General features: G+C 43.8%; 1 long non-coding RNA gene across 2 annotated transcripts in view; it reads left to right on the forward strand.

Annotated features, from left to right (window-relative positions):
* Positions 1-11,340: 11,340 nt before the first annotated feature.
* Positions 11,341-12,687, forward strand: part of LOC138756635 (uncharacterized) — a 114,883-nt gene continuing 113,536 nt past the window's right edge. For both annotated transcript variants that reach the window (XR_011353209.1, XR_011353210.1), the window contains exon 1: positions 11,341-11,394. This is a non-coding gene — a long non-coding RNA (uncharacterized lncRNA). The remainder of the gene's footprint in view (positions 11,395-12,687) is intronic.

Genomic DNA, 12,687 nt, shown 5'->3' on the forward strand with positions numbered 1-12,687 from the left:
TTATTGGCAAGGATGATGTCTTTTCATGATGTGGTAGGAATAGGTAAAATATGGTGAGGGGAAGGTTGGGTCAGGCAAAACAGCACGAAAGGCATGTTGGGTCAAGGTTGCGTCTATGCTGTGGAATTATACGCATTGTTCTTAGGAAGTTTCTCAGGATCAAAGATGATTTACCTCCACTCTAGTTCTGAGGTGACTAATGGAGCCAATACCGAAAGTGCAAGTCCTTCCACAGATGGGGCAGGTATGAGTCATGGACTAGGTGAGTGAGCGTTCAAGGTGCGCCACTCCTTCTCGTGCTTTTTTTGCAGTCATGTTGCATGGACTTGCAGTTCTCAATGCTCATGAATATTCCTCACGCAAATTAAGGGCCCATGGGCCAGACAATCCTAGAGGGCTGTTGTTATTCTTCAATTTCTCTCTGTCTGATAGACCGTGAGTTTTGTATCATGTCTATTTTCAGGTGCTCCTTTTCTCAGTTGACCAATGGTCATGAAAGAAGCCCATCCTATTATGTCGATGTCTGCTTTGCCAAGGCCTGGCTCCCAAGATATGGCAAGCTTTGAGGTTTTCCAGACTCTCACTGTGTGTCATTAACATTGGAGGCAGGTTGAGTGATGACCTTTGTTTTGCAGATGGTGAGTGTAGGGTTTATATTTCCACATATTTGAGTCCACCATGGCTTGGAAGATGCATCTCTGAGCAAATGCAAGCATTGGTTGTTGACTGCAACTCAGCCCTGAAGTTTGGGTGCCCTTGTTCCTAGAGTTGAGTCACTGTCAGTTGAACAAGTTTTCCACGAGTTCAGAAGATGAGCTCCTGCATGGAGCCTGTTAAATGTGAGATGCAGCATTGAAGCAAAGGAAGAACAAGGCAGCGATGCAGCATCTTCTAAAGCAGACCCATTGCTTTGTGCCACGGCTTGCATGCTGTTGTGGAGCAGATATAAGAGGGAGATAAGTTTTTGTGGCACATGAATCAACCAGTCGTCATTACATGTGCATTATCAGAGCACGAGAAAAATCTCATGGCTTTTTAAAGGGTTCCCCATCTGATTTTCTTCTGCATTCTTCACAGATGATGATTCATTCTCAAACTGTAAAGTCCAAACTCTAAATGATTATTTATGAAACTTAAATTAATAATCTAGTTGTTCTCTGACTGACTGATGCCAATGGGTCAGAAACTGACACGAGAAGGAAACCTGCCATTTCAGAATTGGAATTTATTGCCATGAACATGTGTCACACGTTGCATTATAGGGTACAAATATTTCTACACATGACATTTAAAAGTGACTAAATTTGTGCAAAAAGAGAAAAGTGAGGAAGGGTTGATGGTTCGTGGACAATTCAGAAATCTGATGGGCGAGAGGAAGAAGCCACTAGCTGTTTGTCGTCAGGCTCCTGTGCCTTCTTCCTGATGGTGGCAGTGTGAAGAGGACATGCCTGTGTGATGAGGGCTCTAGAGGTTAGAAGCTGCTTTCCTAAGGCGATGCCTCTTGAAGATGTCCTTGTTGGAGTGAAGACTCCAATGATGATGCCCCATTTCTTCTTGTAAAGTTTTATTTCCCGCTATTCCCATGGCTGAGTTCCCAGGTAATTTATTTTCAGCCTACGTCTCTGAGCCATGTCAAACTGCTGAGGAACAATGTAATTGGGCTAAATTGCTCCCGATGCTAAGTTGGAACAGGTGCAGCACTCCAAGTGAGAAACAATTGAAATATATACGATCCTGAGGGGTCTTGTGGAGGAAATTATCCCTCTTAGGCAAGAACCTGCAGTCACTGTTCATAAACAGATGGAAGCTCATCGATGACTGATTTTTTTTTCTCACTCGGCCTATGAATCTATGGAACCATTCAGCTAAGGCTGGTGAAAACAGATAACCCCTGTTATCCAGCACCTGTAGGGATTGGTAAATGCTGGATAAGTGAATTTTCCAGTTGCCTGAGATTGTGTCCTGCAAGACTGGCGAACTAACAGCGAGGCAAGCAAATTTTAAACTTCCGTAATTTTTACATTTTTTTTGTTTGAGCCGGTGGCTTGAGGCCGCCAATTGCTTGAATTCCGGGTAAAAGGGGTTTTCCTGCATTTGAATGGTTTTTAAAGCAGTGGGCAGCAAGATTCTTGGTAAGTAAGGGAATGAAAATCCACAAGGAGGGGCAGAGTTAAAGTGGCAGTCAGATCAGCCATCACTTTATTGAATAGCTGAGCAGACTTGAGGGCCTCTTCCTGCTCTTGGTCCACACTCTCATCTCTATCTGAGATCTTTACCTTGGTGATTTCCATTCTCTTACTTTTCATCTATCACAATCACTCTTCTTTCAAGTTTATTTGTCAGCTGATTGTACCAGTACAACTTGACAAAACACCATTCTCCAGTCCATGATTCAAACCAGTGCAAACACACGTACAGACATAACACACATACAGACAAATGATACAGATACACAGTACACAGACTGGAAGAACAACCAACTGAAAAACCTCACAAAGATTAGCGTATACAGAGCCGTTGTCATACCCACACTCCTGTTCGGCACGAATCATGGGTCCTCTACCGGCACCACCTACGGCTCCTAGAACGCTTCCACCAGCGTTGTCTCCGCTCCATCCTCAACATTCATTGGAGCGACTTCATCCATAACGTCGAAGTACTCGAGATGGCAGAGGTCGACAGCATCGAATCCACGCTGCTGAAGATCTAACTGTGCTGGGTAGGTCACGTCTCCAGAATGGAGGACCATCGCCTTCCCAAGATCGTGTTATATGGTGAGCTCTCCACTGGCCACCGTGACAGAGTTGCACCAAAGAAGAGGTACAAGGACTGCCTAAAGAAATCTCTTGGTGCCTGCCATATTGACCACCGCCAGTGGGCTGATGTCACCTCAAATGGTGCATCTTGGCGCCTCACAGTTCGGCGGGCAGCAACCTCCTTTGAAGAAGACCGCAGAGCCCACCTCACTGACAAAAGACAAAGGAGGAAAAACCCAACCCCAACCCACCAATTTTCCCTTGCAACCGCTGCAACCGTGTCTGCCTGTCCCGCATCAGACTTGTCAGCCACAAACGAGCCTGCAGCTGACGTGGACATTACCCCTCCATAAATCTTCGTCCGCGAAGCCAAGCCGAAGAAGATGTATGTATATTAAAATAAAAATAAATATTATTAGTAAATACTAGATTAATGAAGAGTTGTTTGAGCAGTCATTCAGCAGTGTCACTGCCTGTGAGAAGAAGCTTTCTCAGTCTGGTGGCTCAGGCTTGAATACTTCTGTATCGTTATCCTGACAGGAGTAGCTGGAAGATACCACATGCAGGGTGGTAGGGGTCCTCCCTGATTTTGCAAGCTCTCTTTAAACAACGATCCTGCTAAATCATGGACTGGGAAGGTCGGAGGGGGAGGGGGGGTGGAGGAAAGGGGAGGGAGACCTCCCCAGTGATCCTCTCTGATGCTCTTATGGTCCTGTGGATTGACCTCCAATCTGATGCTTTGCAGCAACTGTACCACAATGTGATGCAGCTGGCCAAGACACTCTCGATAGAGCACCTATAGAAAGTTGACAGAATGGTGGCCGGTAGCCCTGCCCTCCTAAACCTTCTAAGGAAGTGCAGTCTCTGTTGCGCATTCCTGACAAATGAGGAGATGTTGTGTGTCCAGGATAGGCTGCTTCCTAAGTGGACTCTGAGAAGCTCACCTCTTTCTCCACTACTGAGCCATTGATGTGTTGTGGACCACGTTGTCTCTGGTCCTTCTGAAGTTCCCTCTCTGCCCTTTGATTCTTTGCCTACACTAAACTACATTTTATTGTGCCTTGATGTTATGAAAATTGTCAGCAAAATTATTTTCTTTCAATTATGGGTGTTGTTTTTTGTGTCTGTGTTTATTCACCACATTCTTTTTCCATGCAGACGTGGTGTGGAAAATAGTATAGTGATGTAGAATTTGCAGGAAAACATGTTCCTCACCAGTTTCCACTCCAGCCATTCATTTTCTCCCAGGTGTTCCTGATCCCAATGCATTCACTAACCTGTGAGCTTCCCTGCACCTCCTCCCCTCCTGTTCCTATCTTCTTATCAATAATTCTTATTTGTTACGGTGATGCAAATGAAATTTAATGTCGGAAAGTATACGGTCATGCACTTTGGTAGGAAAAAAAATAAAGGGGCAGACTATTTTTTAAATGGGGAGTCAATTGAAAATACCCAGATGGGTGCAGAATAGCCAGAAGGTTGAGATGGTAGTGAAAAAGGCAAATGCAATGCTGCCATTCATTTCAAGAAGAATAGAATATGAGAGCAGGGATGGGATACAAGGTACTGGCGTGACCTCACTTGAAGTACTGTGGGCAATTTTAGGATCATCATTTAAGAAAGAATGTGCCAACGTCAGAGAGGGTTCAAAGGTGGTATAATGGGATGATTTCAGGACTGAAAGGGTCACCATATGAGGAGCATTTGACATTGGAATCTTGGAGAATGAGGGGGTTCTTACAGAAGCATTTCAAATTTCGCAAAGCATGAACAGAATGGATGTCGATAGGTTGTTTCCCATGGTGGGAGAGTCTAGGTCAAGCAAGCCGAACTTCAGGATTAAAGGGCATCCACTTGTGTAGGAATTTCTTCAGCAAGAGGGTGGTAAATCTTTGGACTTTATTGCCAGAGGTGGGTTGTAGAGGCCAGGTCATTGGGTATGTGGAAGGCAGAGATTGATCGGTAGTTGTTTAGCCAGGACGTGAAAGGTTATGGGCAGAGAGGCTGAATGGGAATGTAGATCAGGTTGCATTTGAATAATGGGGCAGTCTTGATGGGCTGAATAGCCTATTTCTACTCCTATGTCTTATACATAACTTTCTTTCACATTGCTGCCTTGTTAAGTATAGTGTTAGGTTATCAACCGCTCTCAGTGTGCTATCAATGGTTTGCTGAACAAGCTTGGAGGCCCTTGTGTGATAGTACAGATCTATCACCAAGGAGGAAAAACCCAACACCCAACCCCAACCAACCAATTTTCCCTTGCAACCGCTGCAATCGTGTCTGCCTGTCCCGCATCGGACTTGTGAGCCACAAACGAGCCTGCAGCCGACGTGGTCTTTTTACCCCCTCCATAAATCTTCGTCCGCGAAGCCAAGCCAAAGAAAAGAAAAGAATCACCAATGTACATAGTGTATATAGTTACTGTATCTAGACTGTGCTTACAGCAATTGGCTGAGAGCTAAGCCACGCCTATTGTCTGGGCCTGAAAGGGTTGTGTCCCTAGCCAGGTCGGATCATTCCGGACTGGTCGGCCACCTGTGAAGAGCTCCTGTCTTTTGCTAATAAAAGCCTTGGTTTGGATCAAGAAGTCTTTGGTTCTTTCAACGAGCTCTACAATTTTATTAGCAAAAAGAATTTTTTTTGAAAGGGATGGAGCGTTTAACTCGGCCAGAAAAACTTGATATCGACCCACAGTCAGCTACAGCCTTCAAAGCCTTTAACTTCTGGCTGCTGAACTTTGAAAACTTCCTGAGATTCATTGAGGTGGAGGAGGATAACCAGTGTCTAACAGCATTGCTGTCTATGGTGTCCTTGAGAGTCTACGAAAACATCCAGGATGAGACCACTTACACCGCAGCCATAAAGGTACGGAAAGAACTGTATGATCAACTGGTGAACAGAGTTCATGCCCGGCTCGTGCTTGCGTCGAGGAAGCAACAGCCCGGCGAATCCAGCAGGGCATATTTACAAGTATTAAAGGCGTTGGGCAAGGACTGTAACTGTGTGGACAAAACTGCTGCCAAGATCACAAATGATCTCGTCCAGTACGCCTATGTGGCCGGGCTCCAATCGAGAGCTAAGCCACGCCTATTGTCTGGACCTTAAAGGGTTGTGTCCCTAGCCAAGTCGGATCATTTCGGACTGGTCGGCCACCTGTGAAGAGCTCCTGTCTTTTGCTAATAAAAGCCTTGGTTTGGATCAACAAGTCTTTGATTCTTTCGACGAGCTCTACACCTTGCAACAACACTGGGCAACAAATTTTTCAAAAGGTTTGACTTCTGAAATAATTTGGGGATCATGGTAGACAACGTAAAGCTGATCACATAGGAAGTTGGAGAACATTAAGTAAACTTTTATTCAATTTAGCACGTTTAATTGCCTAATGATGCTGACACGTTGCATTTGTTCAACTGCCCTAAAAATGTTTTTGCCGCCGATTTTTGTTTGTGCTCAGCATCTGTTACCTCTCGTGTCAGTGACCAACAATAGTTGGCCAACATTGATGAAGTCCAGTTGCCCTGATACCGCCTTTCCACGGTCGCAATGTCCTGGTGAAACCTTTCACCAGGTTCGTTACTAAGTGCACCAAGATCATCGGGGAAGAAGTCCAAGTGCCAATGCACAAATTTAATTTTCATACTTTTGTTAGCTTGAAGTAGACTTAAAGTATGGTAGGAAATCACAAAAATATGTGCTGTCTAAAAAAAAAGTACGTGATAGGAACATTGTAAGGTAATTTTTGGTATTATCAGCTCAAAATCCATAAAATACAACCAAAAGCGTACCGGAATCAAAGCCTTCTTTGTCCAATGTAACCAGTCATAGAGTGCTGCCCTTCAGTTCCTCACCCACATCGCATCCAAAGAAGTGAAATTGTATATCTGTTTCCACCCATTTCTATTGCTCCTTGGCCAATCTTCATACCTTGAACTAACCATTTACTCCTCTCTAACTCCATTGGTTCTCACCAGGAGCAGATGTAAAGAGACCAGTATGCCCGTAGATGAAACACTCTTCCTTAAATTGTCTCTCCTAAGGTATGTTGGCTATGCAGCATTTAAGTTGCTTGATAAATAATCCAGAGTATTGAATTTATATCCTGCGATGATGGTTGTGGAATTTGAATTCATACTCTAACAGGTTGATATCTCATTAAAAGACAAGTATTTTTAAAATCCAGATTATTAACTGAATATAAACTCAAATATCCGCCAGGTAATTTTATCACTGTGACTTCATTCTACTGACTAATCTAACTGAAGGGAATGGTTTGGACACGTAGATCAGAGCAGGAATAGATGGCAGATTCCCTTTCTCAAAGGGTATTAATGAACCCAGACTGGTTATTTTTACAACAGTTCAGTCATTTCATGGTCACCGATACTGATGTTAGCTTTTCATTCAATATTTATTTATTTAAATTTAAGTTCCTCCATTCCTAATGTGAGTTTCAAACTTGTGTCTCTGGATCAATAGACCAAGTCCCTGTATATTAGTTCAGTAACTTAACCACTGTACTACATGCCTGCATGACCACGTGCTAACTTTAAAATCACCCCTCCTTAATCTTGAGGATCATCTCATTTGAGGAAATAAATGTTACCTTCTCTTTAGCTTTAATTAGGTTAAACACTTCAATTAGATCACCCTATACTCTTCAACACTTAAATTAATGGCAAATCTTCACTGTACACTCCGTGTTCATTTAGTATGCACCCAATTGGAGAGGATATTTGGCAGCTCCCCAACTATGGCTTATATGACTGACAAGATAGCTTCTCACGGCCAAGGCATGATTTGCGAGGCGCTAATGCATTCTTATGACAGCACCATTGCCCAGGGTTTGTATCCACTTTGAAATCCTCCCCATGTCTGCGAGCGTTTCCTTCAGGTCAGGGGTGTCAAACTCAAATTCATGGAGGGCCAAAATTAAAAACTTGGACTAAGTCGAGGGCTGAACTAAATATTTATTGAAAATTTTCAACAACATCTGCATGTTTTATCTTCTTTCAACATATGTAATGTTAAACTTTTTCTTATTAAAATAAATGTTTAATAATAGTTTTGGATAAACTCTATCATTGTCATTGGACCATTTCCTTCGGAGCTCTGAAACCGTGCACATGACGAGTCAATGAGGGATGATTAAAGCAGTGGTCTTCAAACTTTTTCTTTCCACCCACAGATCACCTTAAGCAATCCCTTACTAATCACAGAGCACCAATGGCACAGGGACGCGAGTGGAAAGAAAAAGGTTGAGAACTGTTGTATTGTGGTAACTCCACATCTGATTAGGTTAATTGTCAGGCAAGTGGTCAGAGAAGGACCCCCCCACCCCAAGAAAGGCTTAAATCACAGGAACAAAATAAGCTTCCGTCTCACTGCTCCCAATCTTACACACAGTCCTGATGTGGAATGTGGGGTCGCAGCTCCACGTTCACCCGAGTTCAGGTGCTGTCTGTGTGGAGTTTGTACGCTCTCCCCTTGTCTTGGACCAACAGGTCGGTCACCTGACGAAGGCACCCGAACCCCCCGTTGAAATGCCGGCGTCCGGGGCGGTGGAGGAATTGGCTTAGAAGAGCGCGTTGCACCCACCACCCTCCCATGGTTGGAGAGGGATTAAAGTGTGATCTCACGGCGTCGGGCTCGTCTCCAACAAAAGGAGCGGGAGGCAGGGTCCGCCGCGCACGGAGAGATGGGGAAGGCATCACCAACGAGACGTTTGGTCCGGCGTCGCCGCTGAAGCGTAGACCCAGCGAGGATGGTCCCCAACTCCAGCCGCGTCTGTGTGTACGGGAGCCGGGCGGGCTGAGTGCGGCGCTCCGATCCCCGGGATTCGGGACTCTGAGATCCCTCCACACCTCCGGCGTCTTCATTTTCAGCTTCAGTGTGCATGCGCTATACTGGCGCGGCGGCCAGCGGGCCAACTCTAATATATATTTAATATGATCTTGCGGGCCAAATATAATTATATCGCGGGCCAAATTTTGCCCGCGGGCCAGAGTTTGACATGTGTGCTTCAGGTGATCTAGTTTTCTCCCACCCTTTAAAATGTTCTGGGGTTGTCGGTTAATTGGAGTATTTGGGCGGCACAGGCTCGTGGGCCGAAAGGGCCTGTCACCATGCTGTATGTCTAAATTTAAATTTAAAAGGAAGAAGATGTTATAAAGAAAAAATTGGTTCCAAATTAAATGAAAGCAAGATGCAGACAGATTCAGCTACATTTTATATTCTCTAGGTTCAATTCACATGAGGTATAGGTGTCGACTTTCTGAATACTACATTAAATACAGAATTCTATCTTCTGTTACTGTAGAACATCGTTTATGTTTAAGTGACCTTAAGAGATCTATGAAAATGAGATAAGCTGTGAATACATCAAGTAAAGATGCCTCCAAGTTTTTTTTATACTCAGGGCAAGAGTTGACATTGATTCAGACTTCCAAGCAAAGCTTTGCCCGAATGCCATTTTAGAAATACTCCAAGAACAGTTGCCCAATTTGTTGCATTTAGGAGTCAGAGAACTTCCATCATTATCTCAAGTAACAAATTTGTAACTGCAAAATTGTATTCAGCAGCCAGCCCATTAATCAAAGACTTGACATTTCCACAGGCAAGCCTGATTAATATGTAATGTCAAATTGTTACACGTGTAATCGCGCTGTTATGACATTTTGTCCAATAGTGCTGACAGAAGTGTGTGGAAATTGCCCTGGTTTTCTCTGAACACTGAGATAACTCAGGTACTAAAAGAAAATGAAATCAAATCTGCATGTTCTCCCAAGAAAAATAATCCAAAGGATTTTCAGTCGTGATGTACAGAAACCATTACTGAAAACTACTTTTCCAGAAAATACAAACAGCTCCAAAATGTTTGTAGCAACGACAGAAATGTTTGAAAGATTTCCTGGCAGTATTTGAACACATTACCTTATCTTTCCATGAGGGGTTTTACACCAGCTAAAATATTGTTAAAGACTGAGAAGGTATTCAAACCAATCCATGAGGATGAAGAGTATGTTTATATTCTTCAGTGCTCAGTTTTTAATGAAGCTTAGTATCGAAAGGACTCCCAAAAGAAGAGTGTTTTACAAGGACAGTGAGAACAGAGGAGACCATTCCACCCCTGAAGCTTGAAGACCAGTGACTAGCAAACATCCCAATCTAATTGTTTACTTTTTGGCAATGCTTTCACTCTAATACACTTTGTTAGGTAAATCTACTACTTTCCCTCCAGTATCTTATAGAGCACACATGTCAAACTCAGGCCCGCGGGCCAAATCTGGCCCGTGATATAATTATATTTGGCCCGCAAGATCATATCAAATATGTATTAGAGCTGGCCCGCTGGCTGCCGTGCCAGTATAGCACATGCACAGCTAATACTACAAATCCCACAATGCTTTGCAAATGCATTGGCGCTGGCCCGTCAGCCCGTTAATCGCCCCACCTCCTCTCTTTACTTTCATTAGTATCTGCGACCTGTCGCCTAACTCACATGTAATAAACCCCTTACGAAAAATGGCCAAACGAAAGACAGAAAACAGTTCCTTTCAAGACAGGTGGGAGGCAAACTATATGTTCATCATTTTAAAAGACAGACCTGTTTGTCATTGAAACAAGTTGTTATTTTTTTGACTTGTTGGCTTGTGAAAAAAAAATACACTTAAAAGGAGCTTAAAGGCTATAGAGAAATATTATTTATTGAATATTTTATTTCTCATTTGTTAATGCTTCTTCTGGAAAGAGTTTAACCAAAACTATTATTAAACATTTATTTTAATAAGAAAAAGTTTAACATTACATATATTGAAAGAAGAGAAAACATGCAGATGTTGTTGAAAATTTTCCATAAATATTTAGTTTGGCCCACGACTTAGTCCAAGTTTTTAATTTTGGCCCTCTCTGAATTTGAGTTTGACACCCCTGTTATAGAGTGTCACACACAAGTTGCTCTTGCAAGTGTCCTCATTGTCAAAGCCCCTTGAATAAGCTGGCATGAGGCAGACAAGTTCAGTTTAAAAATTTACACTTTCCAGTGAAGCTCCATTAATCCAGCACACTTTAGTGTGGGGTTGCACCTACAAATTTTTGGTCCGTTGTTATTCCTTTTAATGCTCACCTCTTTAGATGTGGCATGGTAGTGTAACTGGTGAAGTTAAAGGGATAGCTGGAAACCTGGCCCTGGTCATTTTCTATGGAACATAGGAACTAGGGGCTGAGACACAAGTGTGTGAAAGGTTGTGCTAAAATTAGGGTCCTGCTATGTCCAAGAGAGTGCAGAAGTCGGCAGCCAGTGACCTACTAGACATCAATATTTTTCTGAATGTTTTCTTCCTGAAAATAACTTGGGGATTATGATAGACAACTGCAAGCTGAACACAAAAAATAATTTCTGATTTGCTGTGTCATGTAAGAGGTTGGAAAAACATCAAATTAATGTTTATTGAATTTTGCATGAAGCGTAATGAAACAGAATGTATCATTTGTTGCGACATTGACAAGATATTTCTGCTGTATTGAATCTTTCAGAAGACAATAAATGCCATTGTTAAGGACCCTCACTATACTATTGTCTGAAGAACGTTTTCTTTCTTTCTTTGGCTTGGCTTCGCGGACGAAGGTTTATGGAGGGGTATGTTCACGTTTGCTGCTCATTGGTAACTGACAAGTCCGATGTGGGACAGGCAGGCACGGTTGTAAGGGAAAATTGGTTGGTTGGGGTTGGGTTTTTCCTCCTTTGTTTTGTCAGTGAGGTGGGCTCTGCGGTCTTCTTCAAAGGAGGTTGCTGCCCGCCAAACTGTGAGGTGCCAAGATCCATGGTTGGAGGTGATATCAGCCCACTGGTGGTGGTCAATGTCGCAGGCACCAAGAGATTTCTTTAGGCAGTCCTTGTACCTCTTCTTTGGTGCACCTCTGTCTCGGTGGCCAGTGGAGAGCTTGCCATAGAACACGATCTTGGGAAGGCGATGGTCCTCCATTCTGGAGACGTGACCCACCCAGTGCAGTTGGGTCTTCAGCAGCATGGATTCGATTCTTGCGGACTCTGCCAGCTCGAGTACTTCGATGTTGGTGATGAAGTCATTCCAATGAATGTTGAGGATGAAGCGGAGACAGTGCTGATGGAAGTGTTCTATGAGCCGTTGGTGATGCCGGTAGAGGACCCATGATTTGGAGCTGAACAGGAGCGTGGGTATGATAATGGCTCTGTACACGCTGATCTTTGTGTTTCTTCAGGTGGTTGTTTTTCCAGACTCTTTGGTGTAGTCTTCCAAAGGCGCTATTTGCCTTGGCGAGTCTGTTGTCTATCTCATTGTCGATCCTTGCATCCGATGAAATGGTGCAGCCGAGGTAGGTAAACTGGTTGACCGTTTTGAGTTCTGTGTGCCCGATGGAGATGTGGTGGTCATGGTGGGGAGCTGGCTGATGGAGGACCTCAGTTTTCTTCAGGCTGACTTCCAGGCCAAACATTTTGGCAGTTTCCGCAAAACAGGACGTCATGCGCTGGAGAGCTGGCTCTGAATGGGCAACTAAAGCAGCATTGTCTGTAAAGAGTAGTTCACGGACAAGTTGCTGTTTATTCTTGGTGTGAGCTTGCAGGTGCCTCAGATTGAAGAGACTGCCATCCATGCGGTACCGGATATAAACACCATCTTCATTGTTGAGGTCTTTCATGACTTGTTTCAGCATCGTGCTGAAGAAGATAGTAAAGAGGGTTGGTGCGAGGACGCAGCCTTGCTTCACGCTGTTGTCAATGGAGAAGGGTTCGGAGAGCTTATTGCTGTATCTGACCCGACCTTGTTGGTTTCGTGCAGTTAGATAACCATATTGAGGAACTTGGGGGGGGGGGCATCCGAGGTGCTCTAGTATTTGCCAAAGCCCTTTCCTGCTCACGGTGTCAAAGGCTTTGGTGAGATCAATAAAGGTG

The sequence above is a fragment of the Narcine bancroftii genome, chromosome 3, assembly GCF_036971445.1.
Source record: "Narcine bancroftii isolate sNarBan1 chromosome 3, sNarBan1.hap1, whole genome shotgun sequence".
Lineage (NCBI taxonomy): Eukaryota > Metazoa > Chordata > Chondrichthyes > Torpediniformes > Narcinidae > Narcine > Narcine bancroftii.